The sequence below is a fragment of the Salvelinus namaycush genome, chromosome 23 (genome assembly GCF_016432855.1).
Source record: "Salvelinus namaycush isolate Seneca chromosome 23, SaNama_1.0, whole genome shotgun sequence".
Lineage (NCBI taxonomy): Eukaryota > Metazoa > Chordata > Actinopteri > Salmoniformes > Salmonidae > Salvelinus > Salvelinus namaycush.
This window is the reverse complement of record NC_052329.1, coordinates 12,882,865-12,902,911: the sequence shown is the minus strand read 5'-3', so window position 1 is coordinate 12,902,911 and position 20,047 is coordinate 12,882,865. Positions and strand designations below refer to the sequence as shown.

At 41.3% G+C, this 20,047-nt stretch overlaps 1 pseudogene; it reads right to left on the bottom strand.

The window, feature by feature from the left end:
* Positions 1 to 532: 532 nt before the first annotated feature.
* On the bottom strand, positions 533 to 19,132 carry LOC120018969 (annotated as a pseudogene).
* Between the last annotated feature and the right edge of the window lie 915 nt (positions 19,133 to 20,047).

Sequence of the window (20,047 nt, the reverse complement as noted above, 5' to 3'; positions counted from 1 at the left end):
ATGTATTTGGCTAAGGTGTATGTAAACTTCCGACTTCAACTGTAGGTCCACCCACTGGGAAGCCAGGCCCAGCCAATCAAGATTTTTTTCCCCCACAAAAGGGCTTTCTTACAGACAGAAATACTCCTGAGCACCCCTTCAGATGGTCCCGCAGGTGAAGAAGCCAGATGTGGAGGTCCTGGGTTTGCGTGGTTATATGTTGTCTGTGGTTGTGAGGCCGGTTAGATGTACTGCCAAATTCTCTAAAACGATGTTGAAGGGGGCTTATGGTAGAGAAATTAACATTAAATTCTCTGGCAACAGCTCTGTTCGACATTCCGGCAGTCAGCATGCCAATTGCACGCTCCCTCGAAACTTGACAAATCTGGCATTGTGTTGTGTGACAAAAATACACATTTAAGAGTGGCCTTTTATTGTCCCCAGCACAAGATACACCTGTGTAATCAGCTTATTGATATGGTGAAAGAATTACCATGGCAAAGGAGAAATGCTCACTAACAGGGTTGTAAACAAATTTGTGTACGAAGTTTGAGAGAAATTAGCTTTTTGTGCGTATGAAAGTTTCTGGAATCTTATTTCAGCATGGTACAAATTGTTTATTTTTGTTCAGTATTAAAAGGCAATATCTTTTCAGTTTTGAGCACAAATTAATGAGAAACTACTATATCTGTATAATATCGAAGTCTTTAGGCAGGTAATTTGACCTGGAGGTTAATCTAATCCATGTGATGTGGTATAGCCTAGCTAGCTGCAGAAGCTGTGGTCTAATAGCACTCCAATGACTATCTGTCTGGTGATGGAGTTATCACTTCAAACCTCTCAGTAATGGGCCTATCAATCTGATCTGGTGGTGAGTGCCTGTCTTTGTTTCTGCATCGGTGTGATACTTTGATATGTTCATAAACAATGATAATGTAATTCTTATATAATTATCTTTTCCTTGTTTTAATGAGACCATAATACTCTATAAAACATGTAGATCTGCATAAAGGAGGCTACATCATTAGCATGGACTGTTGTAGTACCCACATGCTATCTGGGATCCTTGTGACATCCCAACCTCATTTAAGTGGACATTTCAGATGGTTTAGGTAAGGATTATTGTTAGGGTTTAGGGTAGGGACGTCAAGGATCCCAAATAGCACTGACAATACCACAACATGGCTGCTTTTACTCTGAACATCTGATTTATCAGCAAAAAAGTAAACATTACTTTAAATTAGTGAGTCCTGTCTTTGAGTTGTTGGCACCAGCCAGATGTCATAGTGTAGTGGTCAGCAGAGGGTGCCAGAAGATATGTTTTTACCTCTCAACATCCTGAAGGCTCAGTCTGCAAAAATTGTACCTTCAAATTTGGGATGCAGTGTGTGCACCCCTAGGTAAAGCTAGGTTCTCTGCTTGAGCACGATTGCCAACAAAGAAATTAAACAGATACAAAAGGCCAGGGATTTCTTTTTCTCTTGTCTGTGTATCGTCCTACCCTCAAAGGGTGTTATGGGGATAGGTTGGCTTCCTTCCTCTATCCACTAGGTGGCAAAAATACCCAGTAGACCATTACCTTGGAGAAGCGCTGTAGTCTAACAAGATGTCTGTTTGAATGGATCCAGCACCTTCTCTAATCTCCCCTCTCTTCCGGGTGTCTCATTAAAAGTTGGAGGGAGACAGATGGTGCGGTTCAAGTCAAGCATGGCTGACTTCATATGTCAGCTTATCTATCTCTGTGATGTTTAGTGTACATCTTAGGCAGCATTCAGACAGGTAGCCTAATTCTGATATTTTTTTCTCTCACTAAATTGGTCTTTTGACCAGTCAGATCAGCTCTGAAAAGATCTTATGAGCACAGCCTGACTGACTCTTCTCCCTCCTGCCCTGAGGGCGAGTGTGTATTCCTAATGGTCCACCCTTCAGGGTAGAGAGTGTGGATGGATTGGTGGGATGAAAGTATAAAACATGTTGGGGTTAGGAGCTTAAGAAATCCTTCATATAAAGAAACATTTCTTATAATACACATAAGACCACAATCATACATATTGTACATGTAATAGTTTGATAATGTACCCATTATTATTCAAAAATAAAAACACCCCGAACCTTGAGAACAATGTACAGAAAAAAAGCTAAGGAGAAGCTCCCCTTGTATCTGAACGCAACATATCATACAGAATAGGTCAAACTTTCAACCCCTATATTGAATAAGTATGCAGTTTATATACAGTAGGACCTCAGATCGGGAATCCAGGTTCTTTCGAAATGTTTGTAATTTTGCAATGTACTGGGGGGAAAGAGTTTAAACAATTATGGATAATATGAATGGAGTATTTCCATGTATTGGTCAACTGGATATGGTTTAGACTCCACCTCTGCTGTCCTTCTGAGTCCATGATAGTTTATTAGTAAACATTCAACATAATCCTCCTTTTCTCTAGGCCAATTTAAGACCTAACACAGGGACACTGATGAATAGTCATTGACTGAAAATGCTGGATAAAGTGGTTCAGTGAAGGTGGACTGGAATGTGTGGAGGTGGGTCAGAGTAGACTAGGTAGAAGGACAGAATGCCTTGTGAGGAGTTCAGATACACCCCAACTCTGTCAGTGCTGGAAGAGGGGGTAGGTATGACCGTCTGCTCATTTGTGCCAGACAGAGAGTTTGAGGAAACCATGTTTAAGGAGTCTTAGGCTCCAGGATTTGTCATTGTAACCAAGCAAACAGTTATGCCCTTTTCCAACCCTGCTCATGTGTTTATATGCCACACCTACATGAAACCCTTTCCCACTACACTCTGCCTCCCAGTAACAGCACCCAGTCAGACCCTCTCTACACAGCACCTGAGGACAGTCATTAAATCTCTCTGTGTGAGGCAAACATAGATGATCATCATCCTCCCATGTCACAGTTCTTCCGTTGTTAGACAGAGAGAGCTTTTTGTGTGCTGTGTTAGGGTCCAGTGTGAGCGCACAGGCATCTGCAATAAAGAGAGGTTAGGAATCGGTACACATGCCAAGATTAATTTATGCATTTAGGAGACTAGAGAAGTTAATGATGAAAAACACACTTCTTCAGGCCTGGTTTTAAGTAGCACTCTTCATTGTGTTCCACACTAAGGGAAGCAGAGGAACAGTGATTTAGTGACAGAAACAAGACTTTGGTTGTAACTCAGTGAAACCAGCACTAAATGGTTTCTCAGACACAGATTACGCCTAGTTTTGGACTAAGGAGCACTTTCAAGTTACTTGATTTACTTTAGTATGAAGAGTGGATCGCCCAGTACATCAGAGAGCAGTCTCACTCCGTCTCCTGGGTGATTGTAGCTCAGATCCAGCTCTCGCAGGTGTGAGGGGTTTGATCTCAGAGCTGCAGCCAGAGAAGCACATCCTTCCATTGAGACAAGACAGCCAGAAAGCCTGCAAAAGGAAGACATCACTATTTTAAAAGCAGACTTCTACCTACTCATTTCACATATGTAAATGGTTAATTAATGAAATGGGCTGTGAATGACAATTTCATAATCTATTAAGTGAAATTCATAACTACCTCAGTGTCTCCAGTTCACAATGTTTATTCCCCAGTCCAGCAGAGAGCAGCTTCACTCCTGAATTGTGCAGGTTGTCACAGAGTACTAGCGTTCTCAGGTATGAGGGGTATGAACGTAGAGCTGAAGCCAAAGAAGCACAGCCTTCCTCTGTGATGCCACAGGATGAGATCCTGCAGGAAGAGTTCAGAGAAATCTTGAAAATATTAAATGCCACAATATTTGAGATTGTTTAAGGTGTAGTTAAAAGGTTAAACCTGTAAAAATTTCTACCTGCAACAAGCACCAAATGCCAGTTACATAGTAGTAGCAGAGGAATAGAAATCTACGAGTGCAAAACGTACTTTGTAGAACACTGTCTGATGGTGTAAAAATCAGCCTTTGTTGTGACTAGCCTGTCCGAATGTTGTGTGTGCAACTTCCTGTATTATGATTGGGTCTCGTTGGCGTGGTTGATAAGGTAAGATCCAGTACTAAGGCTGGGTTTACACAGGCAGCCCAATTCTGATCTTTTGCCCAATTATTGTTGACAGGCAGCCTGTCATTTCAGGTGTTAAGGCATTTTTTTCTCCAGGCTAATGATCCCGAAACGTGCGTATCACATTCGGAGCTTCTGTTTATGCTCTACTTTACGCACATTCTCTGCTCTACTACTCTGGTGAATGGTTAGATCAAAGCTGAATCAATGTCTGCAAGATCGCATAATCATAACAGAATATAATAGTATTACTGTATGCTACTGTAAGACAAACACATTTTTCTCCCATGTGGCCGAAACTCAACATTGTGCGCCACTATGCAAAATACTCAGGTAAACTATGCTATGGTTTGTAAACACCATCTGCTAAAAAATGTGGTTACTGAACATCGAAAACACTGTATAACTCAAGAAAATCTAAATGCATACCCCCATAAACTGATTGAAGTCAAATGGTTGGTATGCAGATGCTGCATGGACATTATCAGTAAAACTTGAAGAATTATCATTCACGATTGACAGTGACAAATGTGAAGGGAAGGTAGAGTTGACAGGTCTAGCAAAAATGTCTAGCCAAATGACCACAAAACACGCCCACAAGGCCTTTTCGCCTCAATTTGTAGGGACATGGACTAGAGGTCGACCGATTAATTAGGGCTGATTTCAATTTTTTTATAACAATCGGTAATCGGCATTATTGGACGCTGATTATGTCCAATTACATTGCAATCCACGAGGAGACTGCATGGCAGTCTGTTTACCTGTTACGCGAGTGCAGCAAAGCAGCCAAGGTAAGTTGCTAGCTAGCATTAAACTTATAAAAAACTATTTTCACATAATCCTTGCAATCCTGCGTTGCATGTTAATTTATCATCGAATCACAGCCTACTTCAATTTCGCCAAACGGGTGATTTAACAAAAGCACATTAGTGAAAAAAAGCACCCTGTCCCTAACCATAAACATCAATGCCTTTCTTAAAATCAATACACAGAAGTATATATTTTTAAACCTGCATATTTAAGAAATTCATGTTAGCAGGCAAAATAGGAAAATTGTGTCACTTCTATTGTGTTCAGTGCAAGCAGAGTCAGGGTATATGCAGCAGTTTGGGCCACCTGGCTCTTTGCGAACTGTGTGAAGACCATTTCTTCCTAACAAAGACTAATTAAATTTGCCTGAATTTTACATAATTATGACATGACATTGAAGGTTGTGCAATGTAACAACAATATTTAGATTTAGGGTTGCCACCCGTTTGATGAAATACGGAACGGTTCCGTATTTCACTGAAAGAATAAACGTTTTGTTTTCGAAATGATAGTTTCCGGATTTGACCATATTAATGACCAAAGGCTCATATTTCTCTGTTTATTATATTATAATTATGTCTATGATTTGATATAGCAGTCTGACTGAGCGGTGGTAGGCAGCAGCAGGCTCGTAAACATTAATTCAAACAGCACTTTACGGCGTTTGCCAGCAGCTCTTAGCAATGCTTGAAGCACAGTGCTGTTTATGACTTCACGCCTATCGACTCCCGACATTAGGCTGGCAATACTAAAGTGCCTATAAGAACATCCAATAGTTAAAGGTATATGAAATACAAATGGGAGAGAGAAATAGTCGACGCGTCATAATTCCTATCGTAACTACAACCTCAAACGAATTAACTGGGAATATTGAGACTCATGTTAAAAGGAACCACCAGCTTTCATATGTTCTGAGCAAGGAACTTAATCAGCTTTTTTACATGGCACAAATTGCACTTTTACTTTCTTCTCCAACACTGTTTTTGCATTATTTAAACCAAATTTAACATGTTTCATTATTTATTTGAGACTAAATTGATTTTATGTATTATATTAGTTAAAATACAAAAGTGTTCATTCAGTATTGTTGTAATTGTCATTATTACAAATAAATATATTTAAAAAACTTTAAAAACTCCCTCACTCTCTTTGACCTCCTCCACGAGAAAATTACCTATTTCTTTCCCGTTTGTTGGCTCCCCCGCGTGGGGGTTCATGCTCTCTGATTGGCTCAGTCACGTTGTTGGCCACTGACGAACATTGCGATTCTACAAGTAGAATGGTAGGTTCATCGCTACCAGGTCGGCATGCTGCAGTTACCGCTTTTGTTCTAGCAAGAGAAAAGGAACGGCCTCCCACTGTGATAAGTACCTATCGGCAGTGAGAGCACGGTGTGTTTCATGCTTTAGTCAATCATTCCATAAGAGGTCGAGGTCTCTACCTTTTCTTTACTACTGAACACGCTTCTTTCTGAAAAAAAAATGCACATACCTCAAAGTCTCCAATTTCTGTAGTCCAGCAGAGAGCAGTTTCACACCTGAATCTTGTAAATCATTGCCACCCAGGTCCAGCTCTTTCAAGTGTGATGAGGTTGAGCCAAGAGCAGACTCCAAAGCTGAACAACATTCCATTGTTAGATTGCATTGATTTAGCCTTAGGGAAAAAATATACAGAATTATGGGTTATAGTCATAGCCTACTCCTGTCTATACAGAAATAAAAAAATCTTTCAAAATAGGCTACTACACCAGAAAGCATGATTTGGCCACAGAGGATCATTAGTTTTTGGGGAAAAAAATACACTGTGGATTGTTTTAAATCACATTGCCTACAAATCAGAAGGGCGAATTTGGGCAGTGCATGCTGAAAATACCAAATAGAGTTGAGTTGCGACTGTCAATGAAAAGTGGAGGCCCAGCTAGCCATACTTTTATTTAACTAGTCAAGTCAGTTAAGAACAAATTCTTATTTACAATGATCGCCTAGGAACAGTGGGATAACTGCCTTGTTCAGTGCAGAACGACAGATTCTTTACCTTGTCAAGTCGGGGATTCGATCTAGCAACCTTTCGGTTACTAGTCTAACGCTCTAACCACTAGGCTACCTGCCTCCTCTAACCACTAGGCTACCTGCCTCCTCTAACCACTAGGCTACCTGCCTCCTCTAACCACTAGGCTACCTGCCTCCTCTAACCACTAGGCTCCCTGCCTCCTCTAACCACTAGGCTCCCTGCCTCCTCTAACCACTAGGCTACCTGCCTCCTCTAACCACTAGGCTACCTGCCTCCTCTAACCACTAGGCTACCTGCCTCCTCTAACCACTAGGCTACCTGCCTCCTCTAACCACTAGGCTACCTGCCTCCTCTAACCACTAGGCTACCTGCCTCCTCTAACCACTAGGCTACCTGCCTCCTCTAACCACTAGGCTACCTGCCACCCCTATTGCAATATTTTAAAAGACAATTGCGGGAAAACATATTTGCTTTCCAAACTTTTGCTGTAAAGAGAAGACAATGAAAATACTTTAGTTATAAAAATGCTCCACTTAATTGATAGAACAGTATAGCCTATCTTATTGGCACCAGCGGAGAGCATCGCCATATCCCGAGCTGAAACAAACACTTGAACTGGACAGTTTTCGCAACCTCTTCATTCAAAGACTCAATCAAGGACACGCTTACTTTACTGACAGTTGTGGCTGCTTTGCGTGATGTATTGTTGCCTCTACCTTCTTGCCATTTGTGCTGTTGTCTGTACCATGTTTTGTGCTGCTACCATGCTGTTATGTGTTGCTGCCTTGCTATGTTGTCTTAGGTCTCGCTTTATGTAGTGTTGTCTCTCTTGTCATGTGTGTTTTGTCCTATATTATATACAGTGGGGCAAAAAAGTATTTAGTCAGCCACCAATTGTGCAAGTTCTCCCACTTAAAGACGAGAGAGGTCTGTAATTTTCATCATAGGTACACTTCAACTATGACAGACAAAATTAGAAAAAAAATCCAGAAAATCACATTGTAGGATTTTTAATGAATTTATTTGCAAATTATGGTGGAAAATAAGTATTTGGTCAATAACAAAAGTTTCTCTACTTTGTTATACACCCTTTGTTGGCAATGACAGAGGTCAAACGTTTTCTGTAAGTCTTCACAAGGTTTTCACACACTGTTGCTGGTATTTTGGCCCATTCCTCCATGCAGATCTCCTCTAGAGCAGTGATGTTTTGGGGCTGTTGCTGGGCAACACGGACTTTCAACTCCCTCCAAAGATTTTCTATGGGGTTGAGATCTGGAGACTGGCTAGGCCACTCCATGACCTTGAAATGCTTCTTACGAAGCCACTCCTTCGTTGCCCGGACAGTGTGTTTGGGATCATTGTCATGCTGAAAGACCCAGCCACGTTTCATCTTCAATGCCCTTGCTGATGGAAGGAGGTTTTCACTCAAAATCTCACGATACATGGCCCCATTCATTCTGTCCTTTACACGGATCAGTCGTCCTGGTCCCTTTGCAGAAAAACGTGTTGTTTCCACCCCCATGCTTCACAGTAGGTATGGTGTTCTTTGGATGCAACTCAGCATTCTTTGTCCTCCAAACACGACGAGTTGAGTTTACCAAAAAGTTCTATTTTGGTTTCATCTGACCATATGACATTCTCCCAATCTTCTTCTGGATCATCCAAATGCTCTCTAGCAAACTTCAGACGGGCCTGGACATGTACTGGCTTAAGCAGGGGGACACGTCTGGCACTGCAGGATTTGAGTCCCTGGCGGCGTAGTGTGTTACTGATGGTAGGCTTTGTTACTTTGGTCCCAGCTCTCTGCAGGTCATTCACTAGGTCCCCCCGTGTGGTTCTGGGATTTTTGCTCACCGTTCTTGTGATCATTTTGACCCCACGGGGTGAGATCTTGCGTGGAGCCCCAGATCGAGGGAGATTATCAGTGGTCTTGTATGTCTTCCATTTCCTAATAATTGCTCCCACAGTTGATTTCTTCAAACCAAGCTGCTTACCTATTGCAGATTCAGCCTTCCCAGCCTGGTGCAGGTCTACAATTTTGTTTCTGGTGTCCTTTGACAGCTCTTTGGTCTTGGCCATAGTGGAGTTTGGAGTGTGACTGTTTGAGGTTGTGGACAGGTGTCTTTTATACTGATAACAAGTTCAAACAGGTGCCATTACAGGTAACGAGTGGAGGACAGAGGAGCCTCTTAAAGAAGAAGTTACAGGTCTGTGAGAACCAGAAATCTTGCTTGTTTGTAGGTGACCAAATACTTATTTTCCACCATAATTTGCAAATAAATTAATTAAAAATCCTACAATGTGATTTTCTGGATTTTTTCCCCTCATTTTGTCTGTCATAGTTGAAGTGTACCTATGATGAAAATTACAGGCCTCTCATCTTAAGTGGGAGAACTTGCACAATTGGTGGCTGACTAAATACTTTTTTGCCCCACTGTATACACACACACACAGTTGAAGTTGGAAGTTTACATAAACCTTAGAAAAACAAATACATTTAAACTCAGTTTCACAATTTCTGACATTTAATCCTAGTAAGAATTCCCTGTCTTAAGTCAGTTAGGATCACCACTTTATTTTAAGAATGTGAAATGTCAGAATAGAGAGAATTATTTATTTCAGCTTTTATTTATTTCATCACATTCCCAGTGGGTCAAAAGTTTACATACACTTAATTCGTATTTGGTAGCATTACCTTTAAATTGTTTAACTTGGGTCAAACATTTTGGGTAGCCTTCCACAAGCTTCCCACAATAAGTTGGGTGAATTTTGGCCAATTCTTCCTGACAGAGCTGGTGTAACTGAGTCAGGTTTGTAGGCCTCTTTGCTCGGACACACGTTTTTTCAGTTCTGCCCACAATTTCTATAGGATTGAGATCAGGGCTTTGTGATGGCCACTCCAATACCTTGACTTCGTTGTCCTTAAGCCATTTTGCCACAACTTTGGAAGTATGCTTGGGGTCATTGTCCATTTGGAAGACCCATTTGCGACCAAGCTTTAACTTCCTGACTGATGTCTTGAGATGTTGCTTCAATATATCCACATAATTTTCCACCCTCATGATGCCATCTATTTTGTGAAGTGCACCAGTCCCTCCTGCAGCAAAGCACCCCCACAACATGATGCTGCCACCCTGTGCTTCACGGTTGAGATGGTGTTCTTTGGCTTGCAAGCCTCCCCCTTTTTCCTCCAAACATAACGATGGTCATTATGGCCAAACAGTTCTATTTTTGTTTCATCAGACCAGAGGACATTTCTCCAAAAAGTATGATCTTTGCAGTTGCAGAATTGCAGTTGCAAACCGTAGTCTGGCTTTTTTTTAATGGCGGTTTTGGAGCAGTGGCTTCTTCCTTGCTGAGCGGCCTTTCAGGTTGTCGCTACAGGACTCGTTTTACTGTGGATATAGATACTTTTGTACCTATTTCCTCCAGCATCTTCACAAGGTCGTTTGCTGTTCTGGGATTGATTTGCACTTGTCACACCAAAGTACGTTCATCTCTAGGAGACAGAACGAGTCTCCTTCCTGAGCGGTATGACGGCTGCGTGGTCCCATGGTGTTTATACTTGCGTACTATTGTTTATACAGATGAACGTGGTACCTTCAGGCATTTGGAAATTGCTCCCAAGGATGAACCAGACTTGTGGAGATCTACCATTTTTTTTCCCTGCGGTCTTGGCTGATTTCTTTTGATTTTCCCATGATGTCAAGCAAAGAGGCACTGAGTTTGAAGGTAGGCCTTGAAGTACATCCACAGGTACACCTCCAATTGACTCAAATTATGTCAATTAGCCTATTAGAAGCTTCTAAAGCCATGACCTCATTTTCTGGAATTTTCCAAGCAGTTTAAAGGCACAGTCAACTTAGTGTATGTAAACTTCTGACCCACTGGAATTGAGATACAGTGAAATAATCTGTCTATAAACAGTTGTTGGAAAAATGACTTGTGTCATTCACAAAGTAGATGTCCTAACCGACTTGCCAAAACTATAGTTTGTTAACAAGAAATTTGTGGAGTGATTGAAAATGTTGTTTTAATGACTACAACCTAAGTGTATGTAAACTTCCGACTTCAACTGTATATATTATTTTTATCCCCCGTTCCCACAGGATGCTTTTTGGTAGGCCATCATTGTAAATAAGAATTTGTTCTTTCCTGACTTGCCTTGTTAAATTAAAAAATAATCATAAATATCCCCGGTGATGGCGGTAGATGAATGGCACGACAATGGGCCTCAGGTTCGCTTCACAGTATCTGTGTGCATTCAAATTGCCATCAATAAAATGCAATTGTGTTTGTTGTCCGTAGGTTATGCCTGCCCATACCATAACCCCACCGCCATCATGGGGCACTCTGTTCACAACGTCAACATCAGTAAACTGCTCGCCCACATGACGCAATACACGCTGTCTGCCATCTGCCCGGTACAGTTGAAGCCAGGATTTATCTGTGAAGAGCACACTTATCCAGCATGCCAGTGGCCAACGAAGGTGAGCATTTGCCTACTGAAGTTGGTTACAACGCCAAACCTGCAGTCAGGTCAAGACCCTGGTGATGACAACGAGCACGCAGATGAGCTTCCCTTAGACGGTTTCTGCAGAAATTATTTGGTTGTGCAAACCCACAGTTTCATCAGCTGTCCGGGTGGCTGGTCTCAGACGATCCCGCAGGTGAAGAGGCCGGATGTGAAGGTCCTGATCTGGAGTGGTTTCACATGGTCTGTGGTTGTGAGGCCGGTTGGAAGTACTGCCAAATGATCTAAAACGACATTGGAGGTGGCTTTTGGTAGAGAAATGAACAATCAATTCTCTGGCAATCGCTCTGGTGGACATTCCTGCAGTCAGCATGTCAATTGCACACTCCCTCAACTTGAGACATCTGTGGCATTGTGTTGTGTTACAAAAAAGTTGACTTGTCCCCAGCACAAGGTGCACCTGTATAATGATCATGCTGTTTAATCAGCTTCTTGATATGCCACACCTGTCAGGTGGATGGATTATCTTGGCAAAGGAGAAATGCTCACTAAAAGGAATGTACCGGTAAACAAATTTGTGCACAGAATGAGAGAAATAAGCTTTTTGTGCGTATGGAACATTTCGGGGATCTTTTATTTCAGCTCATGAAACTACAGGACCATGCTGCGTTTATATTTTTGTTCAGTGTAAAAGGGCAACATTTTCCCGAGGGTGCAGTGAGAACCAATGGGTTGGACGATACTTCTCATCAATCATCTTTAAAAAAAAAAGTATACTTAACTGGAAATCAACCAATTCTAAGTCGTTAACGAACAGGTAAAATGCTTTATTATCTAAAAATTGGAAGTGCGTGGGCTACTGAGAGAAACAAAGTGATGAGGGCACTGGATATAGAGGTGTGTGCTAATGGATCTGGGCAGGTGTGAAGTAGTTGATGTTGTCATTTGTATGCTTCTAAAATATATTAACAAAAGGAATAGTGGGCCATCTTAAGTCTGCAAATGTGATGAATATTGGCTTACCCAAACTTGTAACTCACACGCTGCCTAAGGTAATAGTCTACACACACTGTAATTACACCTAAATGTGGAACGAACAAACAACATTTACTCACCTCAAGATCTTCAGTTTACAGCGTTGACTACACAACCCATCACAGAGCAGATCCATATGGGAGTGTTGCAAGTCATTGTAACTCAGGTCCAGCTTTCGCAGTAAGTTTGTTGACTTTATAGCTGAGGCCACTACTCCCCAAGACCTCTCTGAGGTTACAGCCAGCAAGTCTACAACGACAGAGTAAATACATTTAAACTAACCTCTACAAATGTGTAGGTACAGTGCATTCAGAAAGTATTAAGACCCCTTCCCTTTTTCCACATTTTGTTGCATTACAGCCTTATTTTTAAATGGATTAAATACATTTTTTCCTCATCAATCTACACACAACACCCCATAATGACAAGGCGAAAACAGGTTTAGAATTTTTTGCAAATGTATTAAAAATAAAAAACAGAAATACCTTTATTTACATAAGTATTCAGACCATTCGCTATGAGATTTGAAATTGAGCTCAGGTGCATCCTGTTTCCATTGATCATCCTCAAGATGTTTCTACAACTTGATTGGAGTCCACCTGTCATAAATTCAATTGATTGGACATGATTTGGAAAGGCAAACACCTGTCTATATAAGGTCACACAGTTGACAGTGCATGTCAGAGCAAAAACCAAGCTGAGGTCGAAGGAATTGTCCGTAGAGCTCAGGGACAGGATTGTGTCAAGGCACAGATCTGGGGAAGGGTACCAAAACATTTCTGTAGCATTGAAGGTCCCCAAGAACAGTGGCCTCCATCATTCTTAAATGGAAGAAGTTTAGAACCACCATGACTCTTCCTAGAGCTGGCCACGCGGACAAACAGGGGATAAGGGCCTTGGTCAGGGAGGTGACCAAGAACCCGATGGTCATTCTGACAGAGCGCCAGAGTTCCTCTGTGGAGATGGGAGAACCTTCCAGAAGGACAACCATCTTTGCAGCACTCCACCAATCAGGACTTTATGGTAGAGTGGCCAGACAGAAGCCACTCCTTAGTAAAAGGCACATGACAGCCACTTGGAGTTTGCCAAAAGGCAATTAAAGGACTCAGACCATGAGAAACAAGATTCTCTGGTCTGATGAAACCATGATTGAACTCTTTGGCCTGAATGCCAAGCGTAACGTCTGGAGGAAACCTTGCACCATGGTGGTGAAGCATGGTGGTGGCAGCATCAAACTGTGGGGATTTTTTTCAGAGGCGAGGACTGGGAGATTAGTCAGGATCGAGAGAAAGATGAACGGCGCAAAGTACACAGAGATCCTTGATGAAAACCTGCTCCAGGGCGCTCAGGACCTCGGAAGGTGAACCTTTGCCCCCAGTCTAACAGGACAACGACCCTAAGCACACAGCCAAGACAACGCAGGAGTGGCTTCGGGACAAGTCTCTGAATGTCCTAGAGTGGCCCAGCCAGAGCCCGGACTTGAATCCGATCAAACATCTCTGGAGACCTGAAAATAGTTGTGTGGCGACACTCCCCATCGAACCTGACAGAGCTTGAGAGAATGTGCAGAGAAGAATGAAACTCCCCAAATAGAGGTGTACCAAGCTTGTAGCGTCATACCCTAGAAGACTCGAGGTGCTTCAAAGTACTGAGTAAAGGGTCTGAATAATTATGTAAATGTGCTAAGTTTATTTTTAATACATTTGCAAACATTTCTAAAAACCAGTTTTTGCATTGCAGTTGTGGGGTATTGTGTGTAGATTGAGGGCAAAAAACAATTCAATACATTTTAGAATAAAGGCTGTAACGTAACAAAATGTGGAAAAAGACAAGGGGTCTGAATACACTATGTGCATAATTAGCTTAACACTCACAAAGCGTTTCTGCAGTACTTGATAAGTGGAATCAGCCTCTTTCGTCCCTCCTCACAAGTGTTGAACTTCTTTAGGTCAAGCTCATCCAGAATCTCCCTTGACATCAGCACAGTAGCCAGAGTTGTGCATTTAGCAGGTGAGAGCTTTGTTCCTCCACGATTTCCTGACCTCAGGTACGCTTCAACCTCTTCAGTAAGTGTATTGTCATTTATTTCAGCCAAACAGTATACAAGGTTAATGGATCTCTCAGGGGAGTTGTGCAACCTCAGCTGTTCCTTTATGTAAAACTTTGTTTCTTCAACACTATCTGCATAGCTCTCCGTCTCTGACAGTAGGTCTTGTAGGAGTCTCTGATTGGAGTCCAGTGAAAGGCCAAGAAGGAAGCGGAGCATAAGGTCCAGATGTCCATTCACACTCTGCAAGGCATTGCGCAATGCACTCTTCAGTAACACATGAAAGGATGGTTTTTCATGTAGAACCAGCTCTGAAGACTCAGAGCCAGACACTTCTTCAGCCTCATCATCATTGAATGACTGAGTGTTCCTCAGGCTCTTCCTCCAGAGTTGAGTTGTCTTCAATAGTGGACTCTAGACTTTCTCCAGACTCATCACTCTGCGAAGCATCTGAATGGTCTCCGTTATCGCCCAACAAAGCCGCAGAACCTTCTTCCAGGTCCTCCTCAACAAACCTCTTATGGAGGAAAGACTCCAACACACAAAGGTTATCGGTTGTGTAGCAGTAGAGTAAATACAGAGCGGCAAAGTACTCCTGGATGGTGAAATGCACAAAGCAGTAGACTTTCTCGCAGTAGAGCCCATCTTCTTGTTTAAAGATTTCTGTGCACAATCCAGATTGCACTGAAGCTACATTGATGTCAAGGCCACACTATCAGATCCTTCTCATAAAATATGAGATTGCTTTTATTCAGGTGTTCAAAAGCTAGCTTGGCCAGCTTTAGAATGATCTCTTTATCTGATTCTTTGATCCTCCGCGCATCTGTCTCATTGCTGTTATGATACTTCTGGTTTTTCAGGTTTGTCTGAATGAGCACGAAGTGTGTGTACATCTCAGAAAGGGTTTTAGGGATTTCTTTGCAGTCATTTGTCAACATCTCCCCTAGAACCATAGCAGTGATCCAGCAGAAGACTGGAATCTGGCACATGATGTTGAGGCTCCTTTTTGTCTTTATGTGGGAGATGATTCGATTGGCCAGGTTTGCATCCGAACAGAATCTCTTCCTGAAGTACTCTTCCTTCTGTGAGTCATTGAACCCACGCACTTCTGTCATCTGTGTTATGTTCTTCCTGGGGATCTGATTGGCTGCTGCTGGTCGGGAGGTTATCCAGAGGCAAGCACTGGGTAGCAGATTCCCCTTAATGAGATTTGTCAATAGCACATCAATGGGCGCTTCTTCTGCCATGTCAAACAATATCTTGTTTCGGTTGAAATCCAGTGGAAGTTGGCTTTCATCCAGACCATCGAAGATAAACAGAACTTGACAAACTGCAATTTTCTTTGCATCCTCTATTTCTCTAAGTTCCTCGTGGAAGCTACACAGAAGGCCATGAAGACTGAACTGTTTTTCGACCAAATTCAATTCCCGGAATGGAAGCAGAAATATAAAATCCAGATGCGGATTGGCTTTTCCTTCTGCCCAGTCAAGGATGAACTTTTGGACAGTGACTGTTTTCCCGATCCCAGCAATGCCCTTGGTCATCACAGTTGTGATTATTCTGTCCTCTCCAGGTAAAGGTTTAAAGATGTTGTTGCAGTTGACAGGAGTGTCTTCTGATGTGCATGTTCTGGATGCTGTCTCAATCTGCAACACCTCATGTTTGTTACAGAGCCCTTCGGTCTCTCCTGCTGTGATGTAGAGTTTTGTGTAAATATTGTTGAGAAGAGTTTTATTTCTGCCGTTGCCTTCAAACAGGTGTTTATAGCGGCTTTTCAGTCTGGATTTATGCTTCTCTTTGATTCTCTGTAGGAGAGCATTCTCTGCAAGGACAAAGTTACAAGGACACAAAACACACAGGTTAAAAAAAAGGTACTGTATGTGATGACCACCAGTTGAAAAGCACACAAATGAAATAATCACATTGCCAAATCACCACATGATATCTACTTAGCAGTAGGAAGTCTTCTATGTGCCTGCTTTGCTGTAACTTGGATGTGCACCAGGTACAGGGTGTCAGGCCACCCTTCACTTACTGTAGAAACAGGACGGAAACACACAATCAGTTTATGGTGCTAAAATGAAATGTTGAGGATAAATGCTGAGTCCATTTGATCCAGTTAAGGATACTGTAAAAACCTACTACCACTACAAGTACACTAATCATTTACATAATACACTAATCTATAAAGTGTTCGAAAAATGTATGTCTTACCCTTGATCACTGCTTTGTGGAGCCACTGACAAGTCCCCTGGAATATACAAAACATAAACATTGCTTAGGATACAAATCATTTGGAATTTGAGTGGCACATTCCATATGAAGAAAAAAATAAGCAAAGCACAAGGTCTACCTAATGAAACTAATGTTATCAATGAGCAATTATAAAATGTCATGAAGTTACTGTTTTAAATGTATTCAGATGCTAATTAGAATCATAACAGATACACTTACTGCTCTGCTGAGATGACACGTTAATATTAACAGAGCCCAAAATATAGTTGTTGTTGAGGTGTGGTGCAACGTTAGTGCCTCCAGACTGGGCTGTGTAGGAATGTCCAAAAGCATGTGCTGGTAACATGAGGGATGGGGAGGAGGAGACTGGTGGAATGGATGACAGGAGAGGAGGGCCCAGTGAAAGAGGATGGGGGAGGGGGACGTGTGGTGAAACAGAGGATGACAGAGAGGAAAGGTGAGGATGAGTAAGATGTGGAAGGGGGGGTTGCCGTGGTGAAACAGAGGAATGGAGAGGCTGGCAGTTCGATGAAAAGGAAGAGGATGGGAGTGAAGCTTGTGTCTGCTCAGTGGTAGGTTGATCTCCTAGACCTAGAGAGAGGAAAGAGAGTTGGATACTACATACTTGTCACTTACAAAAACTGACTTAGGGATAGCCCCCTTTGTTAAAATTTTCACCTAAAATGACATACCCAAATCTAACTGCCTGTAGCTCAGGCCCTGAAGCAAGGATATGCATATTCTTGGTACCATTTGAAAGGAAACACTGGAGTTTTTGGAAATGTGAATTGAATGTAGGAGAATAACACACTAGATCTGGTAGAAGAAAATACAAAGGAAAAAAAACGTTTTTTTTTCTACCACCACCTTTGAAATGCAATAAAGGTCCCAGTTCTAGCCATCACTCTGGTTGTAATTCCGATTGTGTCCACAAGATGGCAGCAGTGTATGTGAGTTTCAGACGGATAACTTGAAGTATGAGCGAACTACATGACATTTAGTGTGAAGTCACCCAGGTACATTTGGGAGAATCGTGAAGGAGACATCTGTATTCATATTACATTTTTCTGCAAGAATATCGTCAAATCTGTATACTTGGACTTTGATTTAGCTTTTCCAGTATTAGTAGCCATAGTATAAGTTCAACATTTGCAAAACAACCAGTTTTCATAACTTCATAACTCTGAATATCCTTATAATTTTTGTCCAAAAGGAAAAGGTATGCTGTCGCAAAAGGTTAGCAGCTACATTTTGCAACAGATACAGGGTTTCTGGATACTCCTGTGAAGCCCAGCTCATTGGCTATCTAGCTAGCTTTGTTTGACCGCGATTTGCGCTTATTTGACAAAGCTAGAGTCGATCAAGTGAAGACCGCCCGCGTCATCGGCGTGCCATGAAGGCTTCGCTCTTTGACCAAATTTGGTGTCCTATAGGATATACTACACCCCTAATGATATAGTGAAGTCTGGTTACGTTCTAGGATCTGAGGAATACATACGAACGTGATTTGACCGGTTTAAACTACGTTTAGGGTTAGATTTTCACAGATTCTTTGAAAATTGAACGAGTGGAAATACCAAATCGATTGTGCATGCTATATGGACCTTTTTAGGGTATGAAAAAGGATTTTATCTAACAAAACTTCATGTTATCTCTGGGATGATAAATCAGAGCAAGATTTCAGAATAAGTACACATTTCATCTTCAGAGGTGAATTTATCAAACCTATCGCGGTGAAAAGTGTTTTGTTTTTAGGAGCTTTCAAACAATAGCATGGCATTTTTTCCCACAGTAATAGCTACTGTAAATTGGACAGTGCAGTTATATTAACAAGAATTTAAGCTTTCAGTCGATATAAGACACTTATATGTACCGACATTTGTTGTTTCTCTAAAATTTGCAATCGTGACAAAGCGCTGCATGATTTACAACTGTCCCGTTGAAGGGACGCCTATCCCTAAGAAGTTTTCATTTGAAATGGCTTACTCCTTTCCCTGTTGCTTGAGGGTGGGTCGTTGCGTTCTTGTGGTATCTGTCCAGGCGTGTCAATGAGGGGGGAACTCTTAGGGCTCTCCCTACACTGGAGACAGGATGCTGATGTTGGACAAGACCTGCCAAACATCTTTCCAATACATGGCTTGGTGCCAAGATTCTTCTTCCACTCAGGTTTCTGCAACAATAAGCGTGAATAAGACTACATCAAATGTTATTGGTATTGCTTGAAAAGTTGTTAGAAAGAAGTTATGCTTTTTAGCCAAATCTACTGAATCTTTTAGAAAATGGATGACTGACGACATCATTGTTTATATGACACTTGTTGAGAAATCTGCAATTCATTGACAGATATAACATGTTTAATCATCAACATAAGTGGTAATATGGGCTTAAGTAATGCGTTACAAAGTTACATTGTAAATACAGGAAATAAGCAATACACATACAATTAAGAGAATAAATTAAATGTTCCATTAACCTTAGATTTACAGAGAGCCATTGACTGACCTTTGCCATGGTGCGTCTCTTTTTGCCACAACCCGTCTTTGCAATGGACCTTCTCTTTTTGTTGTTCATGGTGTCCTCCTCCAAAACGTGTTTTGACAGGCTGCGACCAGTTTCCCCCTCTTGTCTATTTCATAGAGGCGGGGGGGATCAACAGTACCATACAATCGAATGTTCATTATGCTTGGGAAAACAATTTGCATGCAGTCTCTCATCTGTAGCTTATATGGGTCATTCTCATGTCATTTTTCACGTGATTTTCTCTTGGATCACTGAGATTAGGATCTGTACATATCTATTTCATAATTGTTTTTTTAATCAGATATGTATTTTACCACAAAATCATTATTAACAGTTTCATAGTCCAAAAAAGTAAACAAATCCATTTCTAATATATATATTTTACATTGCTCCCTTATGAAAAGGCTTGAGTTAAATATAACATTGAAAAATAAAAATTATTCAAATTAAATTACAATTTTTTATTTAAATTAAATTTTCCCAATTTGAGCGTTTTAGACGTTTTGGTATTGAGAATGCCAAGTGGCATTAAGGGGGTGTTTGAAAATAGGAACCTCATGCTGATGGCATTTAAGTGAATAAATTAACTTAAAGATGCACTATGCAGAAATCGCTACACCATTTCCTGGTTGCTAAAATTCTAATAGTTCACCTAATTTTAGTTTGTGACAAAACAAGCAGTCATTGTGTAGAGAATCATTGTACCATCTAAACCACTGAAATATCCTTCTATAAACAAAAATATTGTCTATTCAGCTGTTTGAACACAAAAAGGAAACATAGAAATAATACACATAGAACAGATCTACCACTTAGACTTGCTTTCAACTGGAATGAAAGACCTATATTTCTATGTGAATTTGGTCAGGAATCACAAAAAGTTACATATTGTAGCTTTAACTTGTG